We start from the raw sequence: 17,221 nt of genomic DNA on the forward strand, positions 1-17,221 counted from the left end.
GGCAGTCTGCCAAGAAAAGAACAAAAATATACAATGTTTACACTTGAATGAATGAAATCATCTCAGTGTGTAGAAGTTCTCAGTTTAACCATTTAAAGACTAAATCTTTTCTGACACTTGTTGCTTACAAGTAAAAGTCCTGTATTTTCTGCCAGAAAATCACTTAGACCCCCCCAAAAATTATATATATTTCTTTTTAGCAGAGATCCTAGGGAATAAAATAGCGGTTGTTGCAATATTTTATGTCACACGGCATTTGCACAGAGGTCTTTCAAATGCATTTTTTGGGGAAAAAAATATACTATTTAAAAAAAAAAAATTTAAAAACAGTAAAGTTAGCCCATTTTTTTTTTTTCGTCCAAAAGTTTTGACTACCATTTTTTTTTTTATCTAAATCATACATACAAGTCAACTGATTGGAGGTTTGTTTTGTTTAATAAATGTTTAAATGTAAGAAATTTTCTGTATCACTTATGAAGGCCGCTTTCACACTGGAGAGGGCAGGCGTTGATGGTAAAACGCTGCAAGTTTTAGCGGCTCTTTACCATCATTTTAGCGGCGCTATTTGGCTGCTAGTGGGGCACATAAAACCCAGCTAGCGCCCGAGGAAGAGGTTAAATTGCATGCGCTTCGGCAGTGGTGCCCATTCATATCAATGGGCAGGAGTGGTGGAGGAGCGGTATACACCACTCCAAACGTGCTGCTTGCAGGACTTTTTTTAAGATCCTGCCAGCGCATCGCCTTAGTGCCCGTTCACACTACCGCGACTTGTCAGGTGACTTAGTCTTAGCTCTCCGTTCTGTACTATGGAACCGTTCTAATAGGAGCGACTCAAGTCGCTCCAACTTAGAAAAAGGTTCCTGTACTATTTTTGGGGCGACTTCAGGCGACTTGCATTGACTTCTATACAGTCGTCGTTTTGCAAGTCACTGCTGAAGTCGTGTGCAGGTCGCGTCTGTGAGTCGCGCTGCAAGTCGTGTCGCCCCTGTGTGAACGGGCACTCAGTGTGAAAGCACTCTGTCTTTCACACAGACTGCAGGGGAGCCGTTTTGCAGGCACTTTACAGGCGCTATTTTTAGCCCAAAAGCGCCTGAAAAATGTCCCAGTGGGAAAGGTGTGTTAGATTTTATGAGATCAAGGGGGATTAAAAAATAAATAAAAAAATCGGCCTAACATATCGGCCCAAAAAAATCGGCATCATATATCGGCTATCGGCCGCCATGATTTCTAAATATCGGCATCGGCCAGAGAAAAACCCATATCGGTCGACCTCTACTGAATACATTGTTTCTATGTTTTTATATTAGAGGATGTGTGTATGTAGGGGGATCCTCAAAACTCTTCTCTCCTTTACAAGAAATTAAAGTCTCCTCTTACCCGGTGATGTGAGGGGTGACTGGTTCTCCATCATGACGTCCTTCTACAGATCCTTGTGTCCTTCTATATCAGCCTTTCTCAACCTTTTCAACACAGAGGAACCCTTGAAATAGTTCTCCAGTCTAGGGGAACCCCTGCTAAATTTTGGAAATCTAGAACTCATGATACAATAGTGTGATGGTCAGTAGTAAGAATGGTCCTCACACTTGTGGTCATTGGGAAGAATTCCCTCCTTACAGATGGCTAAAAAGATCAATGGTGTCAGTGAAACTTATCTGAGAGGCAGAAAATGCCCAATGGTGAAGGAACCCCTAGCAACCTTTGGAGAAACCCCAGGGTTCCACGAAACCCTGGTTGAGAATCACTGTTCTATATACTCCCACTCCTCCATGGAGAAATAGGCTGTGACATCCTGACACCTTATAGGAACCTGACATACTATCTCCATATATCGGAGGATGTGTGTATCTAGGTGGATCCTCAGTACAAGAAATGAAAGTCTCCTCTTACCCGGTGATGTGAGGGGCGGCCAGTTCTCCATCATGACGTCCTTCTGAATATTTTAAGTCCTCTGTATTTGAGAGTGGTTTATAAATTGCACACTGCAATATATCAATAAAAAGGTAAAGTAACTGTATTTCTGTTCAGTTTTTCTATGCATTAAGGTAAAAAAGCATCTGTTCTGCAGGATCCTCCCAATCCCCTTTACCTGAGCCCGATCCAGCAACGTGCACAAGTCCTTCCTCACTGGGTAGATTGAAAGCAGCAGGAGCCAGCTCCTGCTGCTGTCAATCAAATGCTGTGACGAGGGAGAGGGCCCCGACACACAGACAGGGCAGCTTGGGAGCAAACCCGCACAGGTGCCCCATGGAAACCTGCTGAAGGAGCCAAGAGTGTTGGCAGAGGACCCTAGAAGAAGAGTAATTGGGGCAGCTCTGTGCAAAACCATTACACAGAGCAGGAAAAAAATACCATGTTTGCTATTTGAATTTTTCTTTTATATTTTTCTCATTAAATTGTTGCTTGCTATTTTGTTCTCCCTTCTTGTAACATCCTCTGTGAGTTCCTGAACCTTTCCTTTCCCCCCTCACTTCCTGTTGTTTGAAATGAGCAGTGTACATTGGTTGTGGTCATGTGCACTGCTCTATGCATAACTCTTCTGATAATTCTTTTCACTCCTCCATCAGAAATCTTGTGAGGAGAACTTGGTCGTGGCCGGTTTATGGTGAAATTATATTCTTTCCATTTCCAGATTATGGCCCCAACAGTGCTCACTGGAACACTCAGAATAGGGGTCGACCGATTATCAGTGTGGCCGATTATTGGTGGCCGATTATTGATGGCCGATATTCACTTTTTTTAAAGCATCGATATTGGCCACAAACTTACCAAAATTGTTTCAAGGGGTTGTACTGAGGTGATGCCTGCAGCTGCAGGCATCATCTCAGTACCGTTTTCTAGAGTCGATGGTCAACTTTCTTGTAATAACAACCGATATGGCTCAGCAGTCACTCAGCTGTCATACAAGCAGTAGGAGGGGATGTCCCCCCTCCCGCCGCCTTCTGCCTCTCCATCCAGGTCTCCCATCCCACCAGGAGGCCCGAGCCACCAGGAGGCACATCCAGATTGGCTTTGTTCAGGTCTCGGATCTAGTAACCCAGAAGCAATGTCATGATTTCACTTGCAGATTACTGCCATCCTAAAGGCGCCAGTTTTAAAAAATAGAAAGTATTAAAAAACGCAGATCTTGACATTTTGAACACTTTTTGAAGTGCAGAGGTTTGGGGTCTTATAGACCCCCAATCCCTCCATAAAGAGTACCTGCTGTCACTAGGGATGTTTACATTCCTTGTCACAGCAATAAAAGTGTTACAATTTTTTAAAAGGACAGTGTAAAAATAAAAAGTTTAAATCTACAGAATATCAGCACCTGATATCGGCTATCGGCCTGAGAGGTGGCCGGAAAAACGGCATCAGTATCGGCGCTGAAAAAACGATATTGGTCAATCTCTAATTTTGAAGTTCAGAAATCCTTCTGTAGCCAACGCCAACAGTATGTTTTGCAACAAAAAGTACAATACATAACCTCATTTTTTTGTAAGTTATAAAACATGATATCACGCCAAGTAAATAGATACCAAACATGTCACACTTTAACATCTCACTGCATATATACTGCGGTGGGGCGGACTGGCTCCCGCTGTGATTGGACACAGCGCGAACCAATCAGCGGGTCCGGCGGCTGCCGCAAGCTGCTGATCGTTCTGTGGAGAGACGGAGCTGCGGTGTGCTTATGTAAAAAAAGGCAAACTGCTGATCTTTCAGGGAGCAAAAGAGAGATCTTGTTGTTTTCCCCCAGTGTATCCGTCCCCCGCACAGTTAGAAAGCACCTCTCAGACACACACTTAACCCTTTGATCGCCCCTGGTTTTAACCCCTTTCCTGCCAGTGTAATTTATATTGTGACAGTGCATTTTTTTTTGCACTGATCACAGTACTGGTGTCACTGGTCCCCAAAATGTGACACTAATGCCCGGTACACACGATGAGCGTCGCTTTACCGTTGTTTTACCGTCAATTTTCAGCAGCTAGCAGGGTCCTTTTAACCCCCACTAGCGGCTGAGGAAAGGGTTAAAAGCGCTCATGTTGTGGTGCTTCCGAAGCACTTTACAGGCTCTTCGGAAGTGCTGCCCATTTATTCCAATGGGCAGGGGCGGTGTAGGAGCGCTGTATACACCGCTCCCAAACTGCTACAAAGATGCTGCTTGCAGGACTTTCTTTACAGAAGTGGTGTCCGGCTGGAGGCCTTCATCTGTATAGCTGTCTACCTATAGAAGTCTCGGAGTCTGCCAGTTACCATTGCATCTACTTAAGGGTGTCCTGGCCCTAACACTCTCTCCCCCCAGTTCTGTTCAAGAAACAATACATCTCTTGCTAGGGATGAGCTCGGTGTTCGACTCGAACATCAGTCGTTTGTCTGTTTGGCAAATTCAGAACTTTGTGGACCGTTTGCACCAAATTCGTGTGGCACGAAAGGCCCACAATGCACTACGTCTTCGCAGTGCATTGCTGGCTCATGATTGGCCAAGCATGCACTATAACCCCGCATGCTTGGTCAATCACAGCGCTGGCAGCGAGGAGAGCCATAATTGGCCACAGGCAGGATGCCTGTGGCCAATTATAGCTCAGGGGCTTTAGTACACGCCCCACACTATATAAGGCTGCCAGCGCGGCGGCCTTGTGTAGTGTGTTTCGGTGTGCAGGGAAAGAGCAAGATAGGCAGGGACAGTGTGTTCTTTTCTCAGGCATCTTAAAGTTAAAGTGGTTTTGTGTGGTGTTGTGTTGTGGAGTTTCTCAGACATCTGTATCTACCCTTTATTGTTGTTTTTCTCTAATTAAGGCATCTGCAGGAGTTAGTGGATGTTGTGTGCCTCCAGCACAGTATACACCTGTATCTACCCTTTATTGCTGGTGTTCTCTAATACAACCATCTGCAGGAGTAAGTGGGTGTTGTGTGCCTCCAGCACAGCACAGTATACACCTGTATCTACCCTTTATTGCTGGTGTTCTATAATAAAGGCATCTGCAGGAGTTAAAGTGGGCGTTGTGTGCCTCCTGCACAATATACACCTGTATCTACCCTTTTTTGCTGGTGTTCTCTAATACAAGCATCTGCAGGAGTTAGTGGGTGTTGGTTTCCTCCAGCACAGCACAGTATACACCTGTATCTACCCTTTATTGCTGGTGGTTAGTGATGGCCGAACGGTTCGCCCGGCGGTCGTTTCGCGGCGAATTTCCGACTTTCGCCGTCCGCGGGTTCGAACGCCTTTTTCCGTCGTTCGCCCCGGCGGACTTACGTGTTTAATGTATACAAGAACTTTAACCTTTCGTGACACGTTTATCATGTGTTACAGGACAACCAATTGAGACATGACAGCTCATGGACACTTGGACATTCCCCCTAACCTATAAATACACCCGATCCGGTGGCCATTTTACATTCTTTCTTCTGTCACTGTAGGGAAAGGATCCTGTGTGGAGTAGGGACAGAGAAAACGCTAGCTATTTGGTACACAAAAGTTCTTTTCAGGACTGGTATAGGTGTTAGGTCAGCAGCCTGAGTTTCTTTTGTCAGTTTAGATAAAGGGACAGAGCGCTGTATGCTGCTATTTTAGGGACAGCTCAGCCAGATTAGTCTTTCTTCATCATCATCATCATCATCATCATTAGCTGTTACTATCAGGTCCACAAAAGAGCTGTTCCAGCTAATCGTTCCAGCCTACTCTTTTTTGCCAATTTGTATAGGGACAGGCAGGAAGCAGTGTGTCAGGCAGTGAGGATAATTTTAAAGACTTGCTGTTACTATTAGTTCCACAAAGGTTCTTTTCAGGACTGGTATCAGTGGTACGGTAATAGGCTTGTACACGTATAATATTCTTTCTTCCAAATATAGAAAGAATATTATACTTGACTGCTGCCCTTCTGCTGCAGTCTGCTAATCATTCACAACTCACTTGTTCCACAAAGCTCTTTATCAGGACTGGTAACTTGGTCTGTCTAGGGTGCTACGGTACATAGGCTTGGGTGCGGTACAGTCTGCTGTTCTGTAAGGACCGCTATCGGTCCACAATACATAGGGTTGCCGTGCACTACTGCTGACCGCTGCCCTATACTGCAGCAGTCCTTCAGCGGTATAGGGACTGACGCACAGTCTGCTAAACACTAATACACAACCTGCTTGGTCCACAAAAGTTCTTATAAGGACTGGTAACTTGGTATAGGGTGCTACGGTACATAGGCCTGAGTGCAGTACAGTCTGCTGTTCTGTAAGGACCGCTATCGGTCCACAATACATAGGGTTGCCGTGCACTACTGCTGACCGCTGCCCTATACTGCAGCAGTCCTTCATTGGTATAGGGACTGACGTACAGTCTGCTAATCACTAACACACAACCTGCTTGGTCCACAAAAGTTCTTATAAGGACTGGTAACTTGGTATAGGGTGCTACGGTACATAGGCCTGAGTGCAGTACAGTCTGCTGTTCTGTAAGGACCGCTATCGGTCCACAATACATAGGGTTGCCGTGCACTACTGCTGACCGCTGCCCTATACTGCAGCAGTCCTTCATTGGTATAGGGACTGACGTACAGTCTGCTAATCACTAACACACAACCTGCTTGGTCCACAAAAGTTCTTATAAGGACTGGTAACTTGGTATAGGGTGCTACGGTACATAGGCCTGAGTGCGTTACAGTCTGCTGTTCTGTAAGGACCGCTATCGGTCCACAATACATAGGGTTGCCGTGCACTACTGCTGACCGCTGCCCTATACTGCAGCAGTCCTTCAGCGGTATAGGGACTGACGCACAGTCTGCTAAACACTAACACACAACCTGCTTGGTCCACAAAAGTTTTTATAAGGACTGGTAACTTGGTATAGGGTGCTACGGTACATAGGCCTGAGTGCAGTACAGTCTGCTGTTCTGTAAGGACCGCTATCGGTCCACAATACATAGGGTTGCCGTGCACTACTGCTGACCGCTGCCCTATACTGCAGCAGTCCTTCATTGGTATAGGGACTGACGTACAGTCTGCTAATCACTAACACACAACCTGCTTGGTCCACAAAAGTTCTTATAAGGACTGGTAACTTGGTATAGGGTGCTACGGTACATAGGCCTGAGTGCGTTACAGTCTGCTGTTCTGTAAGGACCGCTATCGGTCCACAATACATAGGGTTGCCGTGCACTACTGCTGACCGCTGCCCTATACTGCAGCAGTCCTTCATTGGTATAGGGACTGACGTACAGTCTGCTAATCACTAACACACAACCTGCTTGTTCCACAAAAGTTCTTATAAGGACTGGTAACTTGGTATAGGGTGCTACGGTACATAGGCTTGAGTGCGGTACAGTCTGCTGTTCTGTAAGGACCGCTATCGGTCCACAATAGATAGGGTTGACGTGCACCACTGCTGACCGCTGCCCTATACTGCAGCAGTCCTTCAGCGGTATAGGGACTGACGTACAGTCTGCTAAACACTAATACACAACCTGCTTGGTCCACAAAAGTTCTTATAAGGACTGGTAACTTGGTATAGGGTGCTACGGTACATAGGCTTGAGTGCGGTACAGTCTGCTGTTCTGTAAGGACCGCTATCGGTCCACAATAGATAGGGTTGACGTGCACCACTGCTGACCGCTGCCCTATACTGCAGCAGTCCTTCAGCGGTATAGGGACTGACGTACAGTCTGCTAAACACTAATACACAACCTGCTTGGTCCACAAAAGTTCTTATAAGGACTGGTAACTTGGTATAGGGTGCTACGGTACATAGGCTTGAGTGCGGTACAGTCTGCTGTTCTGTAAGGACCGCTATCGGTCCACAATAGATAGGGTTGACGTGCACCACTGCTGACCGCTGCCCTATACTGCAGCAGTCCTTCAGCGGTATAGGGACTGACGTACAGTCTGCTAAACACTAATACACAACCTGCTTGGTCCACAAAAGTTCTTATAAGGACTGGTAACTTGGTATAGGGTGCTACGGTACATAGGCTTGAGTGCGGTACAGTCTGCTGTTCTGTAAGGACCGCTATCGGTCCACAATAGATAGGGTTGACGTGCACCACTGCTGACCGCTCACCTATACTGCAGCAGTCCTTCAGCGGTATAGGGACTGACGTACAGTCTGCTAATCACTAACACACAACCTGCTTGTTCCACAAAAGTTCTTATAAGGACTGGTAACTTGGTATAGGGTGCTACGGTACATAGGCTTGAGTGCGGTACAGTCTGCTGTTCTGTAAGGACCGCTATCGGTCCACAATAGATAGGGTTGACGTGCACCACTGCTGACCGCTGCCCTATACTGCAGCAGTCCTTCAGCGGTATAGGGACTGACGTACAGTCTGCTAAACACTAATACACAACCTGCTTGGTCCACAAAAGTTCTTATAAGGACTGGTAACTTGGTATAGGGTGCTACGGTACATAGGCTTGAGTGCGGTACAGTCTGCTGTTCTGTAAGGACCGCTATCGGTCCACAATAGATAGGGTTGACGTGCACCACTGCTGACCGCTGCCCTATACTGCAGCAGTCCTTCAGCGGTATAGGGACTGACGTACAGTCTGCTAAACACTAATACACAACCTGCTTGGTCCACAAAAGTTCTTATAAGGACTGGTAACTTGGTATAGGGTGCTACGGTACATAGGCTTGAGTGCGGTACAGTCTGCTGTTCTGTAAGGACCGCTATCGGTCCACAATAGATAGGGTTGACGTGCACCACTGCTGACCGCTCACCTATACTGCAGCAGTCCTTCAGCGGTATAGGGACTAAGAGTTTTGTCACAGGGTCATTTAAAAAATGACATGCAGAGGAAGAGGCAGGCCCTTCCGCAGGGGTGGTAGGGGTAGGGCAGGAGCAACAGGCTTGAGCCAAAGTGGGAAGTTGCAGAAGGTGCGTTCAATTACTTTAAAGGATGCACCAGACTTGGTTGAGTGGCTCGCTCAGCCTTACTCTTCTGCACCCTCCTCATCCTCTCGATCTGCACCCTCTTCTTCACTCTCTGCTATGTGCACCCCCAAAGACACTACCACCAACAACACGACCACCACCACCACCACCACATACCTTCCGCTTGAGTCACTGGAATTATTTTCCGATCCATATCAAGAGGACATTTCTGATGCGCAGCCACTCTTGGTATTGGATCAGGAAGAGGAGGTAGCAACAAGCGCTACTCAGCAGTCTGACGCCAGTACCCAGATCAGCCCAAGGAGGAGGTTGGTCCCCGGTGTTGCTGCCTACTCTACTTATAGCGGTGGGGAAGGTGACGTTGATGATGACGTGTCTAGTGATGTCACGTGGGTGCCCACAAGAGAGGAAGAGGAGGGGAGTTCAGAGGGAGATATGGACCAGCAGATAGGGAGGAGAAGCAGCAATGACTTACATTGCACAGCAGGGACAAAGCAGACTGCAAATGTATCAGGAGCGAGTCATCGACCATGTACGGTCACATCTGGCGCTCCCAGGACACCGGCACATGGCTCCGCAGTGTGGGCTTTTTTTAACGTGTCCGCTGCTGACAATAGCGTTGCCATCTGCAATCTTTGCAGTCAACGCGTTAGTCGCGGTAAGCCCAATACTCACCTAGGGACGACCGCCTTAAGAAGGCACATGAGCAGCCATCACCGAGCCCAGTGGGAGCAACGGAACACACAAAGCCACACTGCAGGCTCTCACCGTCCAGCCTCGTCTTCTACTTCTCCTTCTCCTCTCTCCTCACAATTGTCCTCCACTCCACCTTCCATCACGCCAAGCTCACATTTTTCTGCAAAAAGGCAGGCTTCCGTGGGCCTAATGTTTGAGCGTAAAAAAATGATGACGCCGGATAACCCTCTTGCCCAACGGTTGGCGGCTGGCTTGTCAGAACTCATAGCCCGCCAACTACTGCCATATAAACTGGTGGACTCGGAGGCCTTTCGCAAATTTGTGGCCATTGGAACACCACAATGGAAGGTCCCAGGAAGGAAGTATTTCTCAGAGAAGGGCATCCCAGAGCTATATGGCCATGTTCAGCGGCAAGTGAATGTATCTCTGGCACACAGTGTCGGTGCCAAGATACATCTGACCACAGACACGTGGTCTAGCAAACACGGGCAGGGAAGGTATATCAGTTTTACTGCCCACTGGGTGAACCTTCTGACGGCCGTCAAGCATGTAACCCGTGGCACCCGTGTAGATTTGGTTTTACCGCCACGGATTGCATGCAGGCCTGACTCTTCTTCTCCTCCTCCTACTCCATCCTCCTCCCTCTCCTCCTCAGCTGCCTCCTCCTTTTCCGCTGCTAGCGTCTCTTCCACTGCACCGCCCAAGCTCCCCAGAACCTATTCCACATGCCAGGTGAGACGTTGCCATGCCGTGCTGCGTCTGTTGTGCCTGGAAGCAAAGAGCCACACTGGCCCGGCACTCCTTTCAGCTTTGCGTTCACAGGCAGATGAGTGGCTAACACCGCTCAATTTGACAGTTGGTAAAGTGGTGTGTGACAACGGTGCCAATCTGCTTAGCGCATTGAAACAGGGCAAAATCACGCACGTGCCGTGCATGGCACACGTCTTAAACTTGGTCGTGCAGCGATTCCTTGTCAAATACCCTGGGGTCCAGGACATCTTGCGGCAGGCAAGGAAAATCTCGGCCCATTTCAGAAGATCTTACACGGCCATGGCTCGCCTTGCTGACATTCAGCGGCGACACCATCTGCCGGTCAGACGTCTTATTTGCGATTGCCCGACGCGATGGAACTCAACCTTCTATATGCTTGATAGGCTGCTCCAGCAGAAACGTGCAGTTAACGTCTACCTGTATGAACTCTGCGAAAGAAACGGTTCTGGGGAGCTGGGTTTTTTTTCACCGCGCCAGTGGCTGCTCATGCGCGACACATGCAGACTTCTGCGGCCATTTGAGGAGATCACCAAACTGGTCAGTCGCAGCCATGGCGCCATCAGTGACATGGTACCTTATGCCTTCTTTCTGGAGCGTGCATTGCGTCGTGTCATTGATCAGGCTGTGGAGGAGCAGGAGCGGGAAGATGAGGAAGTCGCAATGCTGGATGAATTCCCAGGGGGGGCTACTCTATCTGAGACAAGTCAACAACAGGAGTCTGATGAGGAGTCAGAGGAGGATGGTGCCGGGGCGGATGAGCAGGAGCAAGAAGAGCATGCTTTAAACCTTTCTGGGATCCCTGTTGTGCGAGGATGGGGAGAGGAGAATGAAGAGGACGACATTATCCTGGATGATGAGCAGGAGCCAGGCCACCACACCGCTTCCACTTTAGTGCAAATGGGGGCCTTCATGCTCCAGTGTTTTAATAGGGACCCCCGTATAAAAAGCATGAGGGTCAAGGACCAGTACTGGGTGGCAACGTACTTAGACCCCCGGTACAAACACAAAATGGCGGAAATGTTACCGCCGTCGCAGAGGGCTGTCAGAATGCAGCACTTCCAGGCCTTGCTTCGAGAAATGCTGCATTCTGCTTTTGCGTGCGCTGGCAGAGGAGCAATTCCCACTCCCAGAGAAGGATTTGCGGGTACCAATCCAACAGCGCCTGCAAGAAGAGGCCGGTTTGAAGATGTGTTGGTGACTTCGGATATGAGGTCATTCTTTCAGCCGACCCATCGACAGGTGTCATCCGGATCCAGCATCAGGGAACGCCTAGACCGTCAGGTGTCCGACTACATTGGGTTAACGGCCGATGTGGACGCTCTGAGGAGTGATGAACCCCTAGACTACTGGGTGGGCAGGCTTGACCTCTGGCCAGAGCTTGCCCAATTTGCAATCGAACTGTTGGCTTGCCCCTCATCCAGTGTCCTGTCCGAAAGGACGTTCAGCGCAGCAGGGGGGATTGTGACCGATAAGCGTACTCGCCTAGCTCACCACAGTGTTAACTACCTCACATTTCTAAAAATGAATGAGGCATGGATCTCGGAGGAATTCAACACATGTGATCAGTAGACCATGTATATGTCTATAAACAATTTTTGGAATCAAGCACACAGACCTTCTTAATTCATTTGGCTCACTTCCCTGACCCAAAAAAGCACACCGTACTATATGCCCCTACCCTCCTCTTTGAAGAGGTTGAGCGGTGTCATATTTCTACTGGGGCTGCTTATTATGAGGGGTTCCCACCATCCCTGTGCTGTGCTGACTTCCTCCTGGGTGTTCTTATTATGAGGGGCTCCCACCATCCCTGTGCTGTGCTGACTTCCTCCTGGGGGTTCTTATTATGAGGGGATCACACCATCCCTGTGCTGTGCTGACTTCCTCCTGGGGCTGCTTACGGTGCTGCTGTCAGCGCTGTATGTCACGGAGCTGCTGTCAGCGCTGTATGTCACGGAGCTGCTGTCAGCGCTGTATGTCACGGAGCTGCTGTCAGCGCTGTATGTCACGGAGCTGCTGTCAGCGCTGTATGTCACGGAGCTGCTGTCAGCGCTGTATGTCACGGAGCTGCTGTCAGCGCTGTATGTCACGGAGCTGCTGTCAGCGCTGTATGTCACGGAGCTGCTGTCAGCGCTGTATGTCACGGAGCTGCTGTCAGCGCTGTATGTCACGGAGCTGCTGTCAGCGCTGTATGTCACGGTGCTGCTGTCAGCGCTGTATGTCACGGAGCTGCTGTCAGCGCTGTATGTCACGGAGCTGCTGTCAGTGCTGTATGTCACGGAGCTGCTGTCAGCGCTGTATGTCACGGAGCTGCTGTCAGCGCTGTATGTCACGGAGCTGCTGTCAGCGCTGTATGTCACGGTGCTGCTGTCAGCGCTGTATGTCACGGAGCTGCTGTCAGCGCTGTATGTCACGGAGCTGCTGTCAGCGCTGTATGTCACGGAGCTGCTGTCAGCGCTGTATGTCACGGAGCTGCTGTCAGCGCTGTATGTCACGGAGCTGCTGTCAGCGCTGTATGTCACGGTGCTGATGTCAGTGCTCTGTATTACGGTGCTGCTGTCAGTGCTCTGTATCTCCTGCACCCTCTTGTTTGCCTACCCTGGTCCCTGACCTTCCCTCTCCTCCATTGCCTTCATTAGCTCCATAGTCCTGAATTGTCAGAACAATTTCCCAAATAAAAAAAAAATGCTTGTAGTTATCGATCCCAAATTCACCTCATACATGTATTATGCTATTGTCCAGGTGGTGGGACTACGTGCTACCCCCTAATAATTACCCCGTGGCCGCAAATTCGACCTAAAGGTTTGCGAAATTCGCCTCCCATTGAAGTCAATGGAGCCCGCGGCGAACGGTCGTTTTCGCGAACGTTTGTGTCCGTTCGCGTTTCGCGTTCGCGAAACGTCCCGTCGGAAGTTCGTCCATCACTACTGGTGGTCTCTAATACAGGCATCTGCAGGAGTTAAAGTGGGCATTGTGTGCCTCCTGCACAATATACACCTGTATATACCCTTTATTGCTGGTGTTCTCTAATACAAGCATCTGCAGGAGTTAGTGGGTGTTGTGTGCCTCCAGCACAGCACAGTATACACCTGTATCTACCCTTTATTGCTGGTGTTCTATAATAAAGGCATCTGCAGGAGTTAAAGTGGGCGTTGTGTGCCTCCTGCACAATATACACCTGTATCTACCCTTTTTGTCTGGTGTTCTCTAATACAAGCATCTGCAGGAGTTAGTGGGTGTTGGTTGCCTCCAGGACAGCACAGTATACACCTGTATCTACCCTTTATTGCTGGTGGTCTCTAATACAGGCATCTGCAGGAGTTAAAGTGGGCATTGTGTGCCTCCTGCACAATATACACCTGTATATACCCTTTATTGCTGGTGTTCTCTAATACAAGCATCTGCAGGAGTTAGTGGATGTTGTGTGCCTCCAGCACAGCACAGTATACACCTGTATCTACCCTTTATTGCTGGTGTTCTATAATAAAGGCATCTGCAGGAGTTAGTGGGTGTTGTGCCCCTCCAGCACAGTATACACCTGAAGATACCCCTTATTTCTGGTGTTGTCTCTTGCATATCTTGCATATTAGCCTTTAAAATTAGCACTTTTGATTTTGAACGTTCGAGTCCAATAGACTTTAATAGGGTTCTAAAGTTCGTACGAATTTTAGGTCCATTTGAAGGTTCTGGTGCGAACCAAACCGGGGGGTGTTCGGCTCATCCCTACTCTTTGCATTCAAAAAGTGTCTGGCGCCCACCATTTCATCTTGCATTGAACCCACCATGCCTTGTAACCCACTCTACACAGAAGGATGTCGGCTGTCCCTAACTCTGGCGGTCACCCATAGGCCTCAGGGGCCCTGGGACCTCGCTACAACTTTCATTGCTGTCACAAGAAATGTAAACATCCTTGTGACAGTAATAGGCAGTGTAGAATCCCTCCTTTACACTTAAAAGCATTCAAGATGCCAAGTTAGGCATTTTTGAAAACTTCTGACCTTCAAAAAATGTTGCCGTTAAGATGCCGGTAAACCGGAAGTGATGCCATATCATTACTTCCAGGATACCATAGCGGCAAACCGATCATAGTAGATTTTGTCTTTCTTCAGGTCTCCGACTAGCTGGCGGAAGTACCATCTAGTAGCTCGGCTCTCCTGGTGGAATGGGAGCGAGCCGCAGAAAACAGTGGAAAGGGATGGGGAGGGAGGCCTCTCCCACTGCTTTTAATAACAAACGAGCAGCTGGTTAGCTGGGGTGATATCTGCAGCTGCATATCACTCCGGTACTAGAAGTCAAATGACGTACGAAATGATTCGGAGGCAAGTAGTTAGGTCAGCAGCTACAGTTCCTGTAGCTGCTGACTTTTAATAAAAGGAAACCTACCTTTTCAGAGATCCAGCGACATCCTCAACCGGGCCAGTTCTTCACCGGTCTTCGAGTCCCCGGTGCCAGCATATTCACAGCCGGCTCCCCACTGCACATGCGCAAGCCAGAATGCGCTGTATGAATGGTCCCGCAGCCTCCTGGGACCTGTGACGTGTTCTAGGAGTTTGTGGGCAGGGAGGGGGGAGATGAACTTCTGGTGGAATCATCTAGGTGAATTCAGTGAAAATGAGAGAGTGTAACTAACAAAACTAGGTACCCCCCCCCCCCGGAGATTCCCTCACATCTAAAAGCAATTATAGTGGCTGTTCAGCCGCTCGATTGCTTTTACAGGCGGCAGGAGGGGATCCTGTGTGACTGGCTGGAGCCACAATGACGTCACTCCTGCGCATGCGTGCTGGTGCCGCCACTAAGCCCAGTGCGCCTGCGCCCGATGTCTATGGCGCATGCACCGTGAACATTGGTGCCGCTATTTCTGCAAATATCTCCTAAAACTTTTAAAATGAGGGACAAATGAGGAGGAAAGAGGGACAGAGGAACATTGTTCCAAATCAGGGACAGTCCCTCAAAATCAGGGACAGTTGGGAGCCATGTAATAGTAAGAGAAAAAATATTTCTACTATCAAAACTATAAGAAGACATTATTACCTCATCTTCTCTGGGCACACACTCACTAGCCGCTAAATTGAATCTATTACCGGTGTTCCATCAGATTTGGCGACCCGTCAGTTTTCATAACGGAAGTGACGTTCCATCAAGGCCATCTTGGTATACCCTGCACTTGTCCACTCTAAGCCTACAATCTGAAGTCGGGTTTTTACACCCATCAAAGTCTTGTAGTTCAGAAGTATTTTTAATAGTAAACTCAGCTTATATTGTGAAATACAGGATTTAGAACTCCGTGACACTGGTTTGATGTAGAATTTTAGCCAGCTCATTTGCTAATCTGACAGAAGACCGCTGCTTTTAAAATTCAACATCAAACCAGTGTCATGGAGTTCTAAATATTGTAGTTCACTATATAAGCTCGGTTTACTGATAAAAATAATTATGGAATGCAAGACTTTGATGGGTGTAAAAAGATGTCCGCTTGGGGACTTGAGACTCTAGGCTTAGTGCGGGGTGTACCAAGATGGCCGTATCGGAACGTCACTTCCGTTACAATATTTGACGGCTTGCCTAATCTGACGGATCATTGGGCTTCCGGTAGGCTACAACAACATGACCGCTATCTCTCTGCATTGAGGACATCCAGAAGAATCATTTAATATTCAGACTGTAATAACTTGATAGTGACTTTTTTGAGCTATAACGACGAATATTGCTTTCTATACTTGCTTTTTTTTTTTAACTACTTGAGACCCGCGCTATAGCCGAATGACGGCTACAGCGCGGACCTCCTTTGCTGAGACTACGTCTATTGACGTTGTCCCGTGCACGAGCGGCCTGCGCGCCCCCTGGGGGGGGCACGCGGCGCGCTCTGTGATCGGCGAGTCTATGAGACTCGCCTGATCACCGATCCGAGCAAGGGGTCGATCCCGACCCCTTACCACGTGATCAGCTGTCAGCCAATGACAGCTGATCATGTGATACAACAGAGCCGGTAATCTGCTATTATTCCTCCTCGCGCTGACAGCGCGAGGAGAAAAAAAAAGAGCCGATCACCGGCGGCCGTGATCGGGACATCAGTCCCGATCACGGCCAGCCCTGCCAGTGCCCACCTGCCCCCTGCCAGTGCCACCTCAATAAAAAATAAGTGCCCCCCGTCAGTGCCCACAGTGCCACCCAGCAGTACCCACAATCTGCCTCAACAAAGGTGCTGCACCCCAGTGCCACATATCCGTGCCCATCAGTGCCGCCCATCAGTGCCCAGCAGTGCCACCTATCAGAGCCACCTATCAGTGCCACCTATCAGTGCCCATCAGTCCCATCTATCAGTGGTACCTATCAGTGCCCCTTAGTGCCACCCATCCATGCCACCCATCAGTGCCACCCATCCGTGCCATCTTATCTCTGCCCATCTTTGCCCATCAGTGCCGCCTTATCTGTGCCTATTGGTGCCGCCTTAACTATGCCTATCAGTGCCCACCAGTGCAGCCTATCAGTGCCCACCAGTGCAGCCTATCAGTGCCCACCAATGCAGCCTATCAGTGCCGCCTCATCAGCGCACTTCAATGAAGGAGAAAAATGACCCGTTTGCAAAATTTTATAACAAACTATTAAACATGATTTGTTTTTTTTTTGCATCTTTTTTTGTTTGTTTAGCAAAAAATAAAACTCCAAGCTGTAATTAAATACCACCAAAAGAAAGCTCTATTTGTGGGAAAAAAATGATAAAAGTTTCATTTGGGTACAGTCTTGTATGCCCGCGCAATTGTCATTCAAAGTGCATCAGCGCTGAAAGCTGAAAATTGGTCTGGGCAGGAGGGGGGTTTAAGTGCCCAGTAAGCAAATGGTTAATGAAAGGAGAATGGGTGCTATGAAATGGTTTACTGATCAGAACCACCGCTAGGGGG

At 48.5% G+C, this 17,221-nt stretch overlaps 1 protein-coding gene across 1 annotated transcript in view; it reads left to right on the forward strand.

The window, feature by feature from the left end:
- The window catches only part of LOC143957110 (uncharacterized), a 497,982-nt gene that overhangs the window by 382,716 nt on the left and 98,045 nt on the right, over positions 1-17,221 (forward strand). The window lies entirely within an intron of this gene.

The sequence above is a fragment of the Lithobates pipiens genome, unplaced genomic scaffold, assembly GCF_037356315.1.
Source record: "Lithobates pipiens isolate NorthernLeopardFrog02 unplaced genomic scaffold, aLitPip1_a1.2 Scaffold_51, whole genome shotgun sequence".
Lineage (NCBI taxonomy): Eukaryota > Metazoa > Chordata > Amphibia > Anura > Ranidae > Lithobates > Lithobates pipiens.